Genomic DNA, 20,716 nt, shown 5'->3' with positions numbered 1-20,716 from the left:
GCCACAGGCGCATACCTTGAAGTCTGGCCAAGATGGATTCTCTTGTGATTGTGATCTTGCGAATCTTGCAAGAATTTAGGTGTCTTGCAATGTAAGAATTTGCCTTTCCTTAAATTAAAACTCAATCCCAGCATAGCAGCTAAATAACATAAAAATGAAGTGAAGTCACGATGTCAAGCTACACTTAAATAGAAAGCAATCAAGTAAAAGTGAGTTCTTGCAGTGACTTGAATGTTTCTTTAGTCTAGAAAGTTCTTACATGACCAAGTAAACGGTTCCATAGATTAGGGGCAGCCAACACAAAGGCTTAACTTAAAAATATTGGTTATTTTAATGTCTTCACATATCCTTTATCTGTCAGGCTCTATTGGATACTCTGTCACATAGTAAAATGCCACAAGTGTATAATCATACCAGCACTGGCTATGTAGACAATGTGTCAGCACTACATAATAATACCTGGCTCCTCATTTATCTTCGAAGTATACAGAGCTGATGTTAGTTTAAAGACATGTAAACACAACTCTTCCATTGCAGTAATAAGAAGTTCAATCACTGTGTAAAGACTTATCTGCAGTATGTACAGTGGAAAACAGATGTCACTGAAACACTAAGCAGACTGACTCTGCAGGGTCGGCTCTACACTATCAGTGACAGCAGCCGCTATTGCAGATTTGCCTGAATGACTACATTGTTTTCGCATCTGGTCACTGCTCCCACTCCCAGGTTCCAAAACAAATGTGGGCTTTGAAACGGGAGCCTTCCATCTCCTGTCTGGTCACAGGCATGAATGCATTCAAAGCAGCATACATGTAAAATATGCTGTTGTATGACAGCTAGCGAGGGTAAAAACAAACTGAGAGAAAGAGAGAAACGGATCAACAGGGTGTGGGTGCTAAGTGTGAAAGAAAGCAGGTACTCTCCAGATGGATACTTCACATATAAATACATGTTAATCATCGTGTTTTGAACCACTCTGGCTGCTGGATCACACAGAACATATGTTCTTAGAGCATCTAAAGAGAGACAAGCCAAATAGAGTAAGAGAACTCTATCAAAAAATAAGGCAGTGTTTATTTTATGACACTTTAGAATGCTGATGTTGCTCTTCACACACACACCACTGTGTACCACTGAAAAGAGACATAATCAGCAGCTTTCCAAAAGCAACATCAAAGGGAAATGACTTAGGAGGATGATAATGTGACAAGAGAGGATAGATGTTGGAGGAAATTTTGGACAGAAGCCAAATTAAAGCATAGTCCTTTCTACCAATAAAACTAATACCGTTAGAGCTTTCCGTCACCTTTGACGCAATAACTTGTTTGTTTCTCTGGATGTGTGGTGATCAAATTTTCAGGTAAAACTACTGATGCATGCCTGTCAAGCTGCTCTGTGTAAAGGCCAAAAATCTAAAAACATGTATTTCCTCCTATCCTTGTTTGAACTCCTCTGAAAATATGTACAGTCAATCCATTTTGTAAGCCAGCCAAACAGTCCATGGACTTGCTTTCTGCTTGTAACTAAGAACACAAAAACAAGTGGTCATCTGATCTGCTGTATCTGGCCAGTGCTAGATCGGTCAGAACAGAAGTTTTCAAACTATGAGGCGAGAAAGAGAATTTCAGTGGGGATGTGCAAGAAGAGCCACTGAGGCACAGATGCTGCAGAAGTTAGCTTTTAGTGTTTGTCCTGTTGATTTGGGCCACTTATAAACACAGTCAGCACTTGGGGCTGCAGCAGTGGCTCTGACACACAACTCATGGGGGAAATTAAGTACTATAAAAACCAAATTTGATTAAAACTGTAGTAATTCTAGAGTACAGTCTAACATAAACACACAGATATGATGCACATATTTTTAGATTCAGTGTGACCAACACTTTCCCAGGGTACATTTGTTTTAGGTGAAATTACAGATAACAGCCATGAATTTGCAAGAAATTGCACAAAAAGATGCTCCTTTTAACTTCACAATAGTGCCTAGAATAATCATGTTTAGAAGTTAAGATGAATTATATTAGGGAAAAGACGGGGATGTTGGGATCAGGGTTTTGTTACTGCAAATTATATTGTTCCTGTAATCATCTCAGGGCGCTGAAACTAAAAGAAACACTCAGTAATAGAATCCTGAACAATGTGGGCAGCAGCTTTAATGACTGCTCACTAATGCAGGTTTAATATCAAAACTGCAACAGAATCACCATATTACTAACCAGAGGGTTAGAAGAGGAAATAATATACAAGCGGGTGATTTCTCTGGTGTGGTATTTTGAAATGCCTCGGCTTGAAATGTTTCAACTAAATTGAGAGACTAAAAGCTGTTTTGAACTGCATGAACTTGAGGGCCATTTTGGGGGAGCCCAAACACTGTGTGTTCAAACCACAAGAACCACAAATGTAATTGTAGAAGCTCTTTCACGGCTACTGCAGGGGCCCCAAACAGGTACTTCTGAACAGCCCCAAAATACCGCTGGGCAGGAGCAGCTTTTTTTTTTTTGTCATCTCAATAATCTTGTCAAGTAGACATCTTCTTCTAACCTGCCATCAACAACGTAAAATTCATCATAACTAATGCTAACATACCAGACCTGTCAATGTTCTATTTCCTAACTGCTCAAAGACGCGGAGTTACATCAGGTAGCTACTATTTATTATTGTTGTGGCACAGATTAAGGCTGGTGTAAGACTGGAGTGACAGTTGTGTTAAGTATTTAAGTTCATTTGCTAACAAAGTTGAAAAAAAAAATTAGTAACACTACTGATGATGACGGAGCATAAAACCTTAGTGGTTCATAATGTGTGCCGGTACAAGTAAATATAGCGTGTATACATGTGCTACTGTGTACATGTCTGTGTTTGTGCTAACGTGTGTGTTTTGAAGCAGGGAAAAAAATGAGGCCACTAAATGCAATTTATCATGCTGACTCATGCAGCCACAACCTTTTCTGTGTATTTACGTTAACAGGTTTTCATGACACCATGATGCCATAACACACTATCCAGACTTGCAGATCCCAGCTGTTGGACCACTGCTAACCCTTCCAGTAGTTCCCCTTTCATTTGTACAGAATATACACACAAAAACTGTGTGCTCACGACCTGATGAAGCAAAGCAATCCTAGCTCCTTTTGCCATAAAGATGAAATAAACTGAGGCAGCAATCCTTGCAGAAACAACAAGGGGGAAACATGACTAAATGAGGTGTGTGATTAATGTGCACAGCTCTCCACTTCATTTACAAACTAAAAACTTGATACTATATCATGTTATGTATTATAGCCATCAAAATACAGTTGCTTCAGAAAGCATTAAAACAACAGTTTTTGCACAGTGTTGTAAATTTGATTTTAAATGGCTAAAACTGGATTTTCCCCCATCCACCTACACTAAAGACATATGATGACAGAGTATACATCTTTTCAGAATGCATCCTGTTTGCTCTTAGAGATGTGTCTACAACTTGATTGGAGTCCACCTGTGACAAACTGAATAGACTGATGGACTAGACATAGTTGGGAAAGACAAACGCCCGGACATATTAGATTTCACTATTGATGCTGCATGTCAGCAGACAAACAGAGACATGAAGTTCAAGGGACTATCTGTAGACCTCCATTAAAAACTGTAGGGATGTACAGATGAGGCCAAGAGAATAAAATCAATTCTAAATCTTTGAGCGTTCACAGTAGAACAGGGGCCTCAATAATAGAGTTGGCCCCCTGGCCACATTGAGCAGTCGAGCATAACGGTCCTTGGTCAGGGAGGTGCCCTGGGACCCAATCGTCACGAAGTTCTTTGCAGAGATGGGAGAGTCGCCTAAAAGGGTAACCATCTCAGCAGCAGTCCATCAGTCTGGCCTTCATGGCAGAAGTGAGTAAAACACATGACAACCCGCTTAGGGTTTGACAAGTGGCATTTAAAGGATTCTAACAGCATGAGAGAAAAAAATACTCTGAGGATCTCAGACAAAAACTGATCTTTTTGGTCAGAACTCCAAGCATTAAGTCTGGTGAACACCAGGCTCTGCTAATCATCTACTAATACCATCATTACAGTGAGACCTGGTGGGAGCAGCATCACACTATGGGGCTGTTTCTCAGCAGAGGCAGGAAGATAGGTCAGAAGCAAGGGAAGGATGAATGCAGTCTCAAAAAGAGGGGTACTTGAGGAAAACCTGCTTCAGAGTGGAGGCGACAGTTCACTGCTCAGCACAACAGTGAACCAAAGCATACAGCCAAGACAACACTCGAGTGGCTTCAGGACAAGTCTGTGACTGTCCTTGAGTGTCCCAGCTAAAAGCCAGACTTAAACCCCATTGAAAATCTGTGTTCCGTTCACAGATGTTGCCCAGCCAATCTGATGAGGCTTTACAGGATGTGCCAGGAAGAATGGGATAAACAGCCCAAATCCAGATGTGCAAATCCTGCAGAGACTTACCCAAGAAGCCTAGAAACCGTGGGCTGCCAAACAAGATTCTGCTGAATTAAAGTGTTAAGGGTTCTGAATACGTTTGTAAAAAAGAGATTTCAGTTTTAGATTTTTCAGTGAATATGAAATTATTTTTATAAACTTGCTTGCTTTGTGCCAGTGGGTCACTGAGTGCAGACTGATGGGCAAAATGCCACATTTATTCATTTAAAATAAATGTACAACATAAAGCACACACAAATTGAAGAGGTCTGAATACTTTCTGAAGGGACTGTATCTGCAGCATGACACTGATACAAAATGTGTTTGTGCGTAGACAGTGAAAACCTAAGGGTTTTTGAGGTGGACGCTCAAATTTATCTCAAAAATTACTCTTACCAGAAAAGCAATTTTTCCATTGTCCTCCCCCAATTACATCTTTTTAAATTCTGTATATTTATGACACTTTGACAAAATCCTTTTCACCACAAGAGTGAAATTACTGCACCTTTTCTGTTTAAATCTGTGATCACGTTGTGAATCACCAGCTCACTGAAAGCTCACTGAATTGTGGATCACAATATAGTACTGGAGTGCCAAAAGCTGTTAAATGCTTATCTTACTTATCCTGCAGCAGCACATCACATCACGTTCTAGTCGGAGTGGTAGCTATCTTGCCAACGCTGCACTAAATATTCATTACTATAATGGAGGTGAGGTGGAAGCTGGAGGGCACGATACTACAGGTTGTGCTTCCAACCGCACAGGCTACAGGAATGCTGCTGCCATAAACACACAAATGTCAGCACACACGGAACGGGGCACTGGCTAAAAATTCACCATTACAAATAATGGAAATTAACAGCAGGGTTGGCTTGAAAGTCTGTATGCAAGGGACTGTTTTTCAATTAGAAGATGTAAGCAAACAAATATGTGCTTACGTCGCCAGATGTAGAATACGTGCCGTTTGTGTGTTTGTGGTTGATACAGGGGCTTGACACACTGTGAGGTGGAACGTTTTGTGGTTTATGAGTGTCTGTCTTGCAGGAGTGGAGGGTGAGGAAGCCAGACAGAGCTGACAACAGAGCTTTATGCCTTTCTATACTTTTTCCTCCACTTTTACCCTGGGAGAAATGAAAAGAATCCTTATGAGGACAGCATGGTGCCATCACCTGAGCCCCACTGGGTGCAGCCCCGATGCAGCAACCTGTGGTGATCAGAATCTTCTCAAGGCGGCCCTCCTTCTCTACCTGACAGTTCCTCCTCCCTAGCACCCAGCAGGAAAATGGAGACTATTTAAGAAACGTGCAAGGAGAACAGTAAATGTCTCCTCTTGTCAATAACACCACCTGTGTCTGAGCTATCCCTTGCTCTCAGTAGTCACAATACCTGCTCTTTTCAACCTAAGATATAATGTCATATTAAGGGATACTTCAACAATATCAACTACATCAAAGTTGGATATTTGAAAGGGACATTTATTGGTCAAACCTGGGGCAGCAGAAACAAAAATATCAAAACTTTTAGTCTCTAGGGTGAATTAAGCCCAAAGAAAATAGGATCCTACATTTCCCATAATGCAATGTGGCAGTAACTTTCATTACACTGCACCTGTCTGGTAAACATCTACATCTTTCAAACTTAATTGTGCAATTCAAACTTTAAACCCAAGCAGGCATAACCCTAGTGATATGACAATGAGTTTATCATTTTGTTTTGTTTTTTTTCCAAAAAACAGGAGACATTCCACAATGTTTTGTTTTCATGGGCTGCACAGTACTCCCAGTCATGATTAAAGTGCTTTTCATCTTGTCTGAATTACTTACCACTACATAAAGGGACAAAAGGATATGTGTACAGACTCTGTGTACTTTACATAAATCTGTTTCCATGCCCTACAATTAATCATCTTTACACAAAAGAGCAAAGGTCGTGGCATTCAACTAAATTGGGGGTAAACGGATGAGACATGCACAGAGGGTTCGAGGAAAAGTGCAAAATCCCATGGTATTTGAGCAATTCTAGAAGTAGCTACGCAGATACTGATATCCAGTATTGTATTCCTCCAAAAAACAGACAATGAAAACGAGAGCAAAACCTGCATACATCCCCTCCATTGTAAAGCTGAATGCTCAGGGTGATGCGTGTTGGCATCAGGTGCCCATATAAATTACATCACTGTTTATGAACTCTGTCTCAGGCTGAACATGAAGCCTCCATTTCTGAATGACTGGTAATGTTACCCCCCATTTGGCCATCAGTCACTGGAGTAACTCCAGGTCTGAGTCATATAGTCAGCAGACTCCAACTTGCATGTGATACTGAATATTTTGTGTTTGTGAGTTTCTGTTGACATGACTAGATTCTGTCAATCAGAGAACACTTGCTGAGTTAATAAGCTGCAGAATTCATTACAAGTTTGTGTAATATGGATAAGTTGACATAAAGACTATAACAGATTGCAAGGAATTAGGTTGCTAAGCAACCGTCAGCTGGTACTGGCAAATAAATGCCAACCGGGTGATCAAGACCCCAAAGTGAATGCCCTTTTGAACAGAAAGTAGTCATTTCCTGTATACTGGTAGTTCAATTTAAAAAAAATAAATTAGACACTTTATGACCCGTTTCTGTGTTAAGGGACCACGCACACCTCACACAAATATAAACAGTAAATGGGTCTATTTTTACACTTGCAGCATAGATCTCCCCTGCACATATACAACACTTATGCGCTGCTCAAATGCCTGTTTCATGGATTATGGTGGAAGTGTAGTGCAGCAGCAGCCACTCCGCGAATGATCCTCAAACATTACGCTTTCAGTGTAGCCACAGAGACAGGCAGGAGTTAAATGTCAAATGTCACAGTTCTGAACTCACCGTTCCACTGAGTACTCAATCAGACAGCAGTTTTATTTATCAAATCCTTCGTCGTTTCCAAATGTCACACACCGCACCTGCAGGAAAAAAAAACACAGAAACCAGTAGATTAATACATGTGTGGTGTGGCTCTATAGATTAAATACAACAAATTAATACAGTGTCAAGTTATCAGTGCCACAATAGTATCTCAAAATAAATGTTACACAACCCCAAACAATAAAAATAAATAAATACATACAAGAGGGGTTATTAGATTGGGTTTCATCTAAAATTGTTAATAATTTAATGAATGGGAGTCTGGTTTAAAGGGATCCTGTGCCCAGTGAACAGACAGCCTTTTCAGTGTAGTGCTAAAATAAGGCTTAACTGGTGTCATGCACACACCGTATCATTTCTTAAAGGGAATTGGCATGACTTTTTTTTGAAGAGATGCTTTAAAAATAAACCTAAAGCAAACAAACCAAAACCAAGAATCTCTTTGGCCACCAAATAGAACGTCACGGATCACCCTAGCATGTGAAGAAACAACTGGTCAGCACCCCGCTGACCCTGCCCCAGGCAGCTCAACTCTGACCAGCAGCAACTGCAGCAATACCACAGCACCACGGCGCTGACAAAGGGTGGCAGCAAACAGCCAACACATGCATGGAGGCATAGCAAAAGGGAGCAGATGTTGCCCCACTGTCCAATCACATTAGTGACTGTGATTCCATCCTCACAGGCACAAGGACAGAAGGGTATCTTGAAAACAAACAAACAAAAAAAAAAACAAAAAACGGAGGTGACACTGGCAAGGTTTAGCATGGACTGAAACTGAGTGGCAGGCTTCTATGTAAATTAAAATCAAGTTACTTGTCTCACTCTGTCCAACCAACCTGTCCTTCAGCAGTGACAAACAGAGAAAAGAGCAAACAATACAAGTTCATGCATCAAAATGCATAAATAAAACATTCATTGCTGATACCAGTAAACATATATTCAATTCAAAAATAATACAGCAGTATTATTATGTACATTCGAACAAGAAAATGCTAAAATTCATGATCCTCCTAAAACAAATTAGATTCTTAAAGCTTAAACTTGCATCTCATTCACTAACAGAGCACTGCCACACTGAGAAAAGAGGCCTGGTCCATCTATTTTTTTTTTCTTTTTTTTTTTTTTTAAAAAGGGCTTTTGGGGCTTTTATTAGAGACCATATGGTATCTGCTTGGAGGAACTTGGTTGTTAAAAAAAAAAAAGGCTCACCTTCCTTCACCATCCTGTAAATGTGTGCGTGTCTCCATCATCTGTATTCAACACATCCACCAAGGTGCTTTACACCTCTCTGAGCTGCCACAAGCACTTCTTGCACAGGAGCCACCTTCCTTAAAGTTTGCCTTAATTTACATATTTTTCAATGTAACACATGCTTGGGCATGTTAATATGCATATATCGTTTCCTCATTAGAAAATGTGACCAACAGTATATTTGTCTCACATATTTAAACATGTAGTGCACTGTAGGCCAGTTGTTCAATACATTTTAATAAATCACTGGAAGCTTCATGTTATTCCTATTTATTACAACCCTCAAATCAAATACTCAAACCCACTTATGTTGCAAATCCATGCATATGTTCTCTACACTTACAATAATACATCAAATCTGTATCTGACCCACAGCACCCAGCATTTATTCAGTGTAGAGAAAACTGACTTTTTACATAAAAGCCTTGGAAATTTTCAGTGAATGTACCAATGAATAAGCAATGACCTCTCCTTACATGTACCAGCATTACACAGCATGTGCCAGCTGTATGGTTTGATGTGAGATAAATGCAACAATGGTGTGCAGACAAAGCAAAGAGTTAGCACTGAAACTACATCATCTATGTTCTGCATGTACAAGAGCTCTGCTTGTATTTTTTTTTAATACAGTGTAAGATTTGTTACATAAGTCAGCAGTGAGTCACCTTGTGTTTCCTCCCTCTCGTGTCTTATGACCAAGTAACGCAACAAAGGACGACAGGCTACACTAGCACTTGCACTGCCTCATCTCTCAGGGCACACTACTGCTAATTTAGCAGTAGCGAAAGCATCAATTAGAGTGTAAGAACATTCAACTACTGCTACTATCTGCTCTGGGGATGCTTTCTTGCCTCATCCACTAACTATCAAGAGCAGAGGGAAACAAGTGACAGCAGAGGGAATGTTGTTTGCTTTGGAACTATGAGGAGGTTTGTAGTGAAAAAGAAGATGGTTAAATCTTAAAATGACCCTTTTGCAGTAGTGGGGGAATCTGCATTATGTGGTTCATCCTGACAGTCGTTTTTTTCCCCACTGTGATAAGTCTGTCACAAAATCCACAGCAGCTGTAAATCTTATTGGAAACAGCTCCTGATTCAGTGTTTTTTAGCACAGACTCTGTATTCTTAGAAACGACGCCCACAGTTTACACTCGAGCAGCCAAACACGGCACCAGATGTCAATCGAGATAAATTAAAGACAAACAACTGGTAAGCAATTACATGTTAATGAATCATGAACAAAACGCTTAGGTTGCTAATTCCTAAATGAGCTTCGAATTTTATGAAACCTAAAGACAAAACAATTTTCAAGCAGCAACTGCTGTTAATGGAGTCTGCCCTGAGCTAATTCAAACTTTCAAACACAGTGCAATTAACCCTGTTTCTGCAGCGAGAAACGGTTCACTTGTGTTGTAACGTCACATTTACCAGAGGCAAGAAAAGCAAAACAGTGTTCAATGATCTCTGCTTATTCCTTTCAATTAGTTAAGGAGAGAAACTGCTACAAATGAGAAAAGCAGACTGGGCTGTAAGATTAGTTTATCAGCGCTTTCGCCATTCATCCGAAAACATCTGCATTCTGAGTTTAGACAGTGGTTAGGGCTCATTCATCCCTTTTTTCTGTAGTGAGAAAACCTAACAAACCCAGTCTCATACATACTGTATTATCTTGTGGAGAACTTAATATTTCATGTTGCATATCTGCAGACCAAACTGATACAAATGCAGCCAGTGTTACAATGCTTGCTCCTGAGTGTCTTATTCTCAGTACAGTTCAGTGAAGAAACACTTCTTGGTTCATTCATATGTAGAATTCAGTCATGTTACTTGGAAATACAGTCAGTTCCTCAATAGAAATGACATGGCAATTTTTGGAATTAGCAACAGTATTCCATTAAATTTAAAAAAAAACACAACTATATAAATATATGGTATGTACCAAGCAACATTAATTTTTAGGACTTAGAACTTGGTACAATGTAATAAATAACTTTCTTTTTTTTTTTTTGGAAGAGATAAGTGCTTCAAGGTTATACCCAGATCTCCCTAGATGGACCAGAGCAAGAAATCTTCAGCTGTCACCAATTGATGACTGCAAGAAAAGCTTGTCATACATGAAAACATATTTTTGCAGATCCACTCAAAGTTAGGATTATTTCTTCATGCTACCCTATCGCACCCTGCCTGAACAAAAACACCCCAGTGTCCTTCCTTAAAACCCTGACACTCTTTCCTAACAGCTAGTGCTACTGAGCTAACAAGTCAATTGGGGAGTGCACAAGCAAACAAACAACAGCCTTCAGTTTTAATTAATGATGAACGACAGCTGAAGTTGGAAGGGGTAAACATCCTTTAATTTTGCATGACCTCTCTCACTGACCTTCGAGTGCAAGTGGCAGATATTATTAACTATTCATAACTATTTGTTGAAGTGATTATCCTTTATATGCTATTTGCTTAACCTACAATAATTCCTGCTCTGGTTCATTCTGTGTTTCAGCCTCATTGAAACATGGCACTGAATGTGACATTGTTGCAAATTACTGCTGCTCAAACTGACAAGCCAGATGATGCTGTGAAGGTGATAGATGACTGCAACAAACTTCAGCACGCTTCAGCATCATTACGCAGATGGTGTGACAGCTGATGGTTTTTTGAGGCTGTTCGCTGCCAAAAAAGCCTTCACTTGTGAAAACTGAAGTCAGGGATTAGGATGGAAGTCACATTCTGAGGAGGTTTGTGAGGGAGAAGTTAATGACTCACTCTCAGTTACTCCAAATGCTGCTGCAAAGGTATCTTAAACACATTAACATCCAGTCTCCCCAGTGGAGCTGCTCAGCGGCCCGTAGCTGATGGCTATAAATGTGAGCTGCTGAGTGAATGTTAAGACGCGCATACATGGTCAGCATTTTTTGATAAATGTAGCTGGCTAAACCCTTCCATCCTTTGAATTAGAGGCATGCGATCAAAGCTGCTCTGCTAATGTTGAAATATGACATGAATGCAATAGTGATGCAACACTGGTTTCAAATTTGACGTCAAGAGTAAGTCATACTAAAATATTTTAACAACAAAAGTACAAAGCAAAGTATTTCTTAAAAACAAACCACCCTAAGGCTAAAGTAAATGATGCATGAGAAACTCAAATGCATGCTTTTAAATGCAATATCAGTGTGTGTTCAAAGTAGTGAGTGCTTGAACGCCTATCTTGTTTCTTCCTCCCGTCCAACCCTCTACCCACGCCCTGTCTTTTTCTCGACCCATCTGTTTTTCTTGCTTGCTCAGAGGAAAACTTTTGACTTTTGTGACACTTCTGTTGACAGCTTTGTGCCTGTCTCCAGCGTATAAAACAGGAAACCATTTCAGCCCAAACCCAATGAGAAGCTACAGTATTTTCGTTTTCAGCTGATCCTCGACAAAATGGTAACATTTAAGCCCAACAGTCAAAAATATGACAGCTCAATAAATCTTCAGTCATCACCACTGCAGGTAAGGCCCAATGCCAGAACATTATATAAATCAGTTTATTGACCGATAACGAGGTGAAATTGTCTATCTTTTTAAGACACATCACAAAGCTAAGCAGTTTATTTTCATAAATTTCATGATTTCGTTGGATTTCATTAAAATAATAGCAAACAGGTAAAGTGCATTTCCCCATCTCTGGTTCAACTGTCCAAAAATGCCCCCAAGTATACCTTAATATTAAAGACTGGCTCTTGACATGACTACAAAAGGCTAAATGATGACTGCCAGAGGAAAACACAGAGACTTCATAAATAATTGTCACTCCATCATATGAAATTATGTCTGAGAGGCACTTTGCATAACCCAACTTGACATGGGCAACACATACTGTACACACAACAATGCACAGACACGCTATCAGGCTGATTAACCCTTCGGCTTTAGTACACAGTATAGATTGTGAGTCACAGTCACTCATTAGAGGCCAACTAAACAGAGCTACTGCATTAAAAGAGGTCATTCTCATTTGACTGAACCCATCACATACATTATGACCTTATGGTGTCACCGTGGGCAAAAATGTGTGTCTGTGTGTGTGTGTGTGTTTGTGTGTGTGTGCTCACATGCATATACATGTCATCTGCTAATGGCATTGACAAGACCGACGTGTTTTGCTTTCAGCCTAGTATCTGGATATCAGCAGTCAGTTATGCAACATGCTTTTACCCGTGTTCATTTCAGAATCTTTGTTGGAGCCATAATTGTGCACTACGCTAGAGGCAGCTGGTAGTGAGGTACATACACACACAAAACTACCCCTCTTTAGATTTAGAATTCTGCACTTTATCAATGTGTGATATGCCCAAATTCATTTGAAGATAAACAATGCACCGCCAGCTGAACCAAGTAGTTGTAATGGCTAACACTGTTAAATAATGAAAAGAATCTTCAACATTATCACCATAACTTGGTATAGCTCAGAGGAAGCCTGCAAACTCTGTGACAACCACAACTCAAACTTGCAACAGCACGAGGTTGATAAAGATGTCCAGATTCAACAAAAGTTAGCAGAGATCTTAAAGGCACCTACACTACAAGCAAACAGGACCAGATTCGTATCAACGCAAGAGCTGATCAAGGATGTGAGTGGATAGCCGACATCGACAGTTAGCTTAAGTTTCCCGAGATCACCACAACCCTTCTACAGACAGATACCATCCTCAGGTCTGCTTCTGCTAAGACAGCGATCACAGTGACTGCTCCATGGGAGAAAGGAATGGAGGCTGCCTTTGAGAAGAAGAAGGAGCAGTACACAGAGCTGGCAGCTGTGGAGAAGCAGGATAGGGGGGAAATCATCTATCATGTGGAAGTCGGCTGCAAAGGCTTCATCGGAACATCCATTCAATGCTTCCTGTAGTCCCTTGGAATTACTGGCTTCAGGCTGAAGAAGGTACTTAAGGTCCTGGCATATGAGGCAGAGCAAGGGAGATTCTGGCTTTGGCTCAGACGGAAAGAAAAGAGAAAAGATAAAACTGACAGTCAGCTGGAGGGAGTAGTAGGGATATATCTTTAGTGGGAATGTTAATGATTTATCCGTTAATAATTTAATTTATTAAAAATATATGACCCGTTAAGGCAGAAGAGGAACAACATTTATGTCCTAAAATCCATTGTAAATTAGCTGTAGCACCTGTTTGCACCACCCGATGGAGCCTCCTACTATTTATCTATTTGCAGTTTGTTTACTGTGTTTAATACTGTAGTGACTGAAGGAGGCGGTCTCTTAGACTGTGGGCAGTTCATGTTGGCAATGCACTGAAGACAATAATTCCTATAATTGACTGGATAATGTACTGAGCTGCTTTTTAGAGCAAAGGTAACGTGTCTGAGGTTAAAAACGGTTTGTTGATTAAAACAAATGTCTACTCTACTTCATTCTTTGAAATGATTATTGATACTGCGGTTAACTATCAGTTCAGAAAGTTGTTTGAAATTTTCAGCCTTAATTCTTAGAGCAGCTCCACCACCTTAAGTTGTAAATAATTAAAGGATGAAAATATCAGTCAAGGATTGTTGGCAGACAAATGTGCAGCTGACCTGATGGCAGGTGTGCAGATAACAGTACTTCAACAGTGCAAAATATCTGAACAAGGGGTGTACAAATATCATTTTTTTCCAGGCCAAGTACAAGTACTTACATTTTGCTGCCCATGCTGCAGCTTGGCTGGTAGGTAAGTGTGGTAAACAAATAGATCTGCTTGTCGTATGACCTCCTGATAGTAAAATCCACATCAAATCACTGTGCAGTATCTTGTTAGCTTCAGCATGGTGAGAAGTTGACAAAATCCCATCCCTCTTCCCATCAATGGTCTGCAGTCATGCTAGTGGCTTTGCGAAGGCATACTTGTGCCTTGAGTGAAACACTAACAGCAGCATGCAATGCTGTGATTGCCTGTCTAAAACTAGCACTCCTATTTTGAAATTTAAATACTAAAATTCGTTCTGACTCCAAGTCAATAACTTTCTGATTAACATGGTGTACACTTGGCAAGTACAACAGCTGGGTTAAGTTAGCCAACATCCTCTGTGGCCTGGAGGGTTTAGCACTCATGCTTCCTGCACTTGTGCCACATGTAAACACACACACAATCAAGGTCTTGACCTAAATCAAGTGTAAATCAGGCCAATCAGGTAAAAACCTGGGGACAATCTATTAGTCTGTCTGAGCAAACATTAACATTAATGTGGAAAATCAAAAATGTAAAGTAATTTAGGCAAGGTAACAGGAAAAGCTTGAATGGGTCCATTCATCCATCTGTTAAGGATGTGTTGGAAACTTATATTTATTACGACTTACTGATGTACTTTAACTTTGCTGAAGCTTGACTTACTCATTAAGTGCAACACTAACATGCCAAATGTTGAAGGGCTGAAACTTGCTTCAAATGGATTTAATTTTGACATATTTTATTCAGTCATCACTTTTTCCAGATGACACAACTCTCTAGAAAGGAATGTCCCAATCACAACCCATCGCTGCATCTATAATGATGTGTGATTGCAGTGGACCTCAAGACAAACATTTGCTCAGTGTGCTTTGTGCAGACCAGGTGAGCTAACCTAAAAAAATTTAAAAAAAAAAAAAAATCATCCACAGTGGAGACAGGAGCAGTTGACTTTTCAGAAGAGCAGGAGTCTGAGGAGAGGTTTATTGTGAGCAGTGTGGAGACAGAGTTCTGTGCAGTAGACTGTGATAAATAATGCTTGCATAATGCATTCAGGCTGTAATTAGGGGACACTTCTCTCTGTCTTCCTCTTACTTTACCTTCTATGATTCTTTCCCTCTTGGAAGATCAATTGCTTATATTTGCACAATTCTATACAAATCCACCATAACAAGGAATATGTTTAAGCAGCTGTGCATGAGAATGCTGATTTATGTTGTCAAAGAGTATGAAGGTCTGAGTGCATCTACTGCTGTGAAAACAACCTCAATACCCTCCAGGAATTGTATTTTTACCTTCCCCCACCCACATCAGCTCAAATAAGGCAGAGTTGGCTTAAATGTATTAAATCACAAATGCGCAGTAAGTTACTTCTATTGTCGATGGCTTTTCTAAATGCTTAACTCTGGGAGGCTGCCAAAAGCCAAGAGCATGAGTTGGGATTGAACAGTGTACTGAAGTTACAGGTCAGCACAAATGTCAGTTAGTAGAGGGCATAGTTCAGTGTGTTGTTTTTTTAACAATCTGACAGTATTGAACCTAAAAACCTGTTGTGATGAATCAAAATTTGTAACTGCACAATTTATGATGCAAGCTCTTCCCCGAGGCAGATACAGGGGGTGGATATGTGGAGAATCCTGAGGAAAAGCTAATGCAAGCCATGTCCTTTGAAACTGTACATCGACAGCAAAAATCCCATCACCGCATTAATCCTATCCTCAACTGCACCATTCCGACCAACACTAGTATGGCGCATTCTCTCATAACAGACAGCGTAAATTAGTGATTTGGAAACTGGGGTATGGGTCTCCCCCGAGGGGACGCAGAGCCACTGAGGAGGGAATGCACGCAATGCGGGGAGCTGACTCATAAAGCGAAAAAAACCACAAACCAAACAAATCAGCTCTGATATTTGCATTGCTAGATTTTGAAAGAAAGGTCTGAAAGCTTCTTTTACAAAGAATAACGTATAATGTGGACAGATCATTGAAAGTTAAGAAAAATATGACAATGCCTATCTTGCTCTTTTATTATACTTGCAGAGATGTGTGTCATTTGTGTCACCTTTTTACTTGTTTTCATATTAATTCCCTATTGGTTATTAAAATTTTAGCTTTATTTTGGCCTCCAACAGCTTGGGATATCTGGTTGCTCAATGCTTAATAACACTAGCCACTGTCATCTGACATTATCTGTTCACTTCAATGCAGTAATATATGAGAGAATAAGAAATTTAAAAATAGTTGATTTTTTATCTAAGAAAAAGAAAAACAAACAAAATTTGGACAATGTTGATGCAAGCCCGTGGATAATGTAAAAAAGAAACCATAAAACAAAAGGGAAGAATTCTTGTAAAATAGTATGTTAATATATTTAAAAGCCCAACCAGGGACAGGAGTTGCAAATTAGCTCAATGCTACACACTCTATATGTAATGCATCAGTCCTATGTGTTCTATGATAATTACATGGTCCCTGATCAAATAAATGAATAAAATAAATAAAATATATTTTCATTTCCAACCGGAGCTGACAAAACTCTTAATTAGTATTATCTATGTATACATTCACATCTCTCCACTGGTGTGGTTGATTTGCATACATGTGAACACCTAATTTTTAGCAGCTTGCAGTAACGTGAGTTGAAGTTACTAACGTGAACTGTGTGTTCACATAAAGAGATGTTCGTAATATTGTACAGGTAGCTTAAATGATAAAGCTAAGTTAACCGTCCTGTTGTCCTCATTTACGGGCACCAAAAATATTGTTTCCTTGTCTGAAAAAAATCCAAAAATTCTGCAAAAAAATTCCCCAAATTTCTGAAAATTTGCAAAACCCTTCAGAAAGAAAATTCCAATAATTCCTTACAAGTTTCCTTTAAAAGTTTTATTTTAAATAAAAATCCCCCAAATTTGGCAAGAAAATTCCTGTAAATATTTTCAAAAAATTAGTAAAAATCTTCCAAAAAAATCCTAAAAGTATTTAAAGTGATTACATATATATCAGTAAAACTTCTAATGTTTTCTTTAAGAACGTTCACAAAAAAATCTACCAAAATCCAGCGAAATTCACTGGATTTTGGTTGATTTTTTGTGAATGTTCTTAAGAAACATTTTTAACATCTTTTTTTCCACCAAAAAATGTTCAACGATTTCCCAAAAATGTTGAGAATGTGGACATCAGAAGTTTCACTGTGAAAATATGTATTTTTTCCACATTTTCAAACTTTAAAACGAGTCAATTTTGACCCACAGGAGGACACGAGGGTTAACTAGGTATCACTGCCCACAATTGCCTCATGAATCTCTGATGATAGTGAGAAAAGTTTGCTTGTCACAAAAGAAATGCCACTTGCTCAAACTGTATTTGTAAACAGCGGCATGATGAAGTTATGTTTTATATCATATTCTTTAACCTGCTGCATGCTGAATTTGTTACGTTTGACGGAAAGAAACTTTGTCAAGATGAGCGTGATGGCTTCCTTGGTCTAGGCTGAAAATATCTTTTACAGAGGGGCTTTGTGGTGTCCATGTGCTCGCCCTGACTGTCAGCCGTAAGGGATTTAATGCCATATTTTTCTCTGTGCGTCTGCTTTTGCGGACAGTCCACGGATAATCAACAACTTGCAGTACGTGCCTTTCCTCTTGTCACCATGAGAGCTGCACTTTGCTTATTAAAGAAGAAAAAAGCAGATGTCGTGGCCACTATGCCTGCAGAGTGGAAGCAGAGCACTGCATACACACACACACCCACACCCACACCCACACCCACACACACACACACACACACACACACACACACACACACACACACACACACACACACACACACACACACACACACACACACACACACACACACACACACTCACTGCTCCGCTGTCGTAAATCAAGGCAACTCAGGAAACATGGCTTCTATTAAACCACCGTCATTCTTAAAGTACTAATACCAATAAAATGGGAAATAGTATTGTTTTTAAGTGAAAAGGGTATTGCGATACAGTACTAATATCAATGTTGTATTTTATGATCAATATAAAAAATAGTGATTATTGTTGTTTTACAGTGAATCCCATTGAACTTCTGGTAAAGAACTCCATATGTGATTGTGGAACTGATTGTGGCAAATCCAGTGACTGATTATTCTGATTATGGAACATTTGTTCAGATACTCATGGCACTGAGAGGAAATTTCATCATCTACACAGTGTTACAGTGAAGTGAGAATGATGCCAGCTGAACATATGGAAACCAGTAAGAGAGACGGAGCAGGGAGATGTGTTGTGGCCTGGCTGTGGTGACGCACGTCTGGGAGACTAACTATTTTCAAACAGCTTCCTTTTACAACTCAACCCCACCCATGCCTTTTCTTGCCAACCGCACCGGCCACCCGTTAGTGACACAGACTCTCTTAACTAGGGTCCCACAGCCAGTCAACAACAGACTCTTTGTAATTATTCACAGCTTTACAGTGATTTCACAAGTGCCAAAATGTGTGAGAACACAAATTGGAGAAAAAGAGTCTCTATGTATGCCATCCATGCAGAATGCTCAAGGCACAAAAATGGCAAGTATTGGATAACAACAGTAGATGAAGAAATTTGGATCTGCACAGAGATGGAGCTAATCAGATCAATGTAGCTTTAATGAGATATTTAAGTCAGTTGATATTTTGTGCACGTGCGTGTGTGTGTGTTCATGTCCACTTTCAAGACCCCGCTGAGATAATTCTCCTAAAGCAAGTGTAATGCGGCGGGTTTTCCTGAGCCGTCAGCTTTTCCCCTTCTCATTTTTTCTTTCTTTCTTTCTCATTCATTTGATGTGCTTCCTCCTAATCTTCCCTGGGCTGTCGACCTCAGAGACACAGAGGACACACTCAACCATTCAGCCATAGCTTCTCATTCACACAGTAGAAAAAGCTTTCCTTGTTCAGGGTGCTCAAGTGTTTGCCTCTGTCTGTGTGTGTGTGTATGTGTGCATTTTTTAACAGTCTAATTTGCTGCATGATATCAAAGTCGCCAGCTGCTGAGGAAAAATTTTCCTACATCTAATTCACTGTGGTACCGAATTACAATTCTGTAACTGAGTGCCGTACTCTACTCAGCTATATTTTGCTACCCATGAATGGGAACTCAGTGATTCAGCAAAGAGTGTTGATGATTCAGTAGCTTAAAAAGGGAATGTCACCCACTTTTTGAAGCAAAATGTGTTTCCTTCAGCCCCTCTAAGAATGGCCAGGCTTGGCTGGAGCAGGTCAAATTTCTTTGGACGCTTATGTGGCGTGCTCCAAATTCAAAGCACTACAAAATTATTTAAAGAAAAATAACACCTGACACCTAACTTAAGGGTCTCCATCCAAAGGTGCAAAATAATTGTTAACTGCTTGCTTTTTTGCTCAACAGGCTGTACTAATGCTCTTCTTTTAACAAGTATTCCCCCGCTATAGTGTGTGCAGAGAGACAAACAAACAAAGTCTTGCCATTGCCAAGGTACCGTTTATTTTTAGACTGTTTATCCCAAACTTTGCACTCTACAATATCTGAACTCGGAAATCTGTGAAACAAAGCCCCTTCTGTCTGAGTCCTGAGCATTTAGTCATTCCCTAGCTGCCACATTTCTGTTTGTTGTCATTGTTGTCGTTGATGTACCATATGTGCACCTATTTTCATCCCCCTTCATAAAGTGTAGCTAAAAGCAGATCAAAACTGATGGCTGCTAATAAAAACAGATTTTGCTTTTGAAATACAGTCAACAGTTATATTTTAAGTAATCTGGAGACATTGGTGATTGCTGTTTCATTTTGGCAGTTACATGTCTGTGTAAAAGGAGCATGGCAAACATGAACCATAAGCTGTTTGTGATCTGACAGAACTGGGCCTGGCAAGTCTGGGATGGAAAAAGATACAAACGTCCTGCCTATACAGTTGTGCTCATAAATTTACATGACCTGGCAGAAGATGTGATTTTTTTGGCCATTTTTCAGAGAACATGAATGATAAGAGAAAAATGTTTCTTTCACCCATGGTTAGTGGTTGGGTGATGCCCTTTATTGTCAAACAACTGTGTTTACTCTTTTTAAATCATACTGACAACAGAAACTACCCAAATGACCCTGATCAAAAGTTTACACACCCTGGTGATTTTGGCCCGATAACATACAAGCACACAAGTTGACACAAACAGGTTTCAATGGCTACTAAAGTTAACCATCCTCACCTTTGATCTGTTTGCTTGTAATCAGTGTGTGTGTATAAAAGATCAGTGAGTTTCTGGGCTTCTGACAGACCCTTGCATCTTTCATTCAGTTCAGCACTGATGTTTCTGGATTCTGAGTAATGGGGAAAGCAAAAGGATTGTCAAAGGATCTGCGGAAAAAGGTAATTGAACTGTACAAAACAGGAAAAGGATATAAAAACATGCCCAAGGAATAGAGTATGTCAATCAGC

At 39.7% G+C, this 20,716-nt stretch overlaps 1 protein-coding gene across 1 annotated transcript in view; it reads right to left on the bottom strand.

Moving 5' to 3' along the window:
* adarb1b (adenosine deaminase RNA specific B1b) overlaps positions 1–20,716 on the bottom strand; it is a 131,093-nt gene that overhangs the window by 78,482 nt on the left and 31,895 nt on the right. The window contains exon 2 of the mRNA XM_023268217.3: positions 7,288–7,364. The gene's annotated coding sequence lies outside the window, so the exon portion shown is untranslated. The remainder of the gene's footprint in view (positions 1–7,287; positions 7,365–20,716) is intronic.

This window comes from Amphiprion ocellaris, chromosome 11 (genome assembly GCF_022539595.1).
Source record: "Amphiprion ocellaris isolate individual 3 ecotype Okinawa chromosome 11, ASM2253959v1, whole genome shotgun sequence".
NCBI lineage: Eukaryota > Metazoa > Chordata > Actinopteri > Pomacentridae > Amphiprion > Amphiprion ocellaris.
The sequence above is the reverse complement of the archived record's forward strand: the minus strand, read 5'-3'. Positions and strand labels throughout refer to the sequence as shown.